The sequence below is a fragment of the Pteropus vampyrus genome, unplaced genomic scaffold (genome assembly GCF_000151845.1).
Source record: "Pteropus vampyrus isolate Shadow unplaced genomic scaffold, Pvam_2.0 Scaffold68, whole genome shotgun sequence".
Taxonomy (NCBI): Eukaryota; Metazoa; Chordata; class Mammalia; order Chiroptera; family Pteropodidae; genus Pteropus; species Pteropus vampyrus.
In genome coordinates this window covers 3213416-3215159 of record NW_011888849.1, presented here as the reverse complement: position 1 = coordinate 3215159, position 1744 = coordinate 3213416, and the positions used below count along the sequence as shown (strand labels likewise).

General features: G+C 33.8%; 1 long non-coding RNA gene across 1 annotated transcript in view; it reads right to left on the bottom strand.

The window, feature by feature from the left end:
- Positions 1-1744, bottom strand: part of LOC111740783 — a 105776-nt gene that overhangs the window by 96760 nt on the left and 7272 nt on the right. The window lies entirely within an intron of this gene.

The following is a 1744-nucleotide window of genomic DNA, read 5'->3' as shown; positions in this document are numbered from 1 at the left end:
AATCTTCTACAAGATGTTTAAGCCAATTTGTTTTCTAAAATTATAAAAGGGTTGGATGAAAAATTTAGAGTAAAAAAAAAGCAGTGTGCAATTTCAGGGTGGGTCCAGGAGGCCTCTCCAATTTACCTTTTTTGTTTGCATCTACTTTAGCAGGACAAGCCCTCTAACTTTTCTCGACCTCTGTAGAACTTTTCAATGTCATTCCATAGAAGCCATAAATCATCTTATTGTTTTCTTTTGTTAAATATATTTTAATATGTATGTTTCATTTTCACCTTTATGATAAATTCCTGAGAACAAACACCATTTCTATTTGTTTTTAAATTTTTCTTAAGCATTTAGCACTCGCCCTGGAACAAGGCAGGTGCTGAATAAATATAGTAATGCCAATCTTCCTAATACAGTTTTAGTTGTTCTCAGATCCGTAGTAGAATCACTCGGGTAACTTAAAATCCAGGTCCTACTCAGGTCTCCTGGTCTCTGAGTAATAGAATGAAGAAATCGGCAGACACATATATAGCTTATCTACCGCATTGATCACTGTCCAGTACTTTATTAGTTATTTTATTTAGAAGGCCTTTAATACTTTCAACAACTCCATAAAGTAGATGCTAACAGTTATATTATACAAATAATAATAATGCTTAATGATAATAATATTAATAATAACAGCAAACATTTGTTATGTGCTTACTGTATACCAAAATTCTAAGTACCTTTCACACATTAACGGATAAGAGGACAAAAAGAGTTAAGTGACTTCCTGATATCTGGAAGCTAGCACATGAAAAAGGCTGAATTCAAACTTATCTTTTCAACTGCAAAAGTTTTTTCACTGCTGTCTTCCAGCAAAAAAATTATTTGCTGACTTATGGTAAAATGTAGCATTTTCACACACATTAGTTAAAAGCACCCTAATTAAACTCTTTCCATTCTGTCTAAAGTTTGTGCCTTTTGGGATTTCTATTCAGGGGATGCTGGTCTGCCCAAAACCTCCTCAACCAATCTTTGAGGCAACCTCAAGGCTAATAGACAATCAAAAGCCATCTCAGACTTCTCTGTTTACCATAACCAGTGAGACAAATAAAAACTGATAAAGAACTAAGTCAGAGAATAATAGTAATATCATCTTCCATTATAGAAGCCACCAGCTCTATTCTTAATAATCACCTTATTTTCTATACTTACCAGAGTTAATCTTAGAGAAAGTTCAGTACTTCATGGTCTTTCCTATTTTCACATCAGTCCCATTTCAGCTGTGCTGTGTAAACAAATTTAGGTTCTTTCTAACAGCTGATGAAACTTTCATTTTACATTTTAAAACTATTAACTGGGATTATAATCATCATCCAACCTTCTCTATCTGCTCCTCAAATCTCCTGCCACAAAACAAAATCCAGGGGTTCTCACTTAAATTTGGATTCATTTACATGCTAAAAAATCAGATATTTATGTGCTATGGCTGAAATTAACACTTAGCTTTGTGTTTTCCTGGATACCACATATAAACTGAAATGTCCAGGTAAAGTATATGATGAAAAAGACTTAGGAATTTGGAGTGAAAAGCTTTGGGTTATGGAACTTCTTCTGGCTTTCACCATTTTGTATGAGAAGCTTCACCATGCTCAGCCTATTTTCTCATTTGCAAAATGGAAATAATGGCAACTATATGGTAAGATTGTGAAGATTAATGAGATAATATATATGCTTCTATATTTGCCTCCTCCCACAACTAGCCCACTGG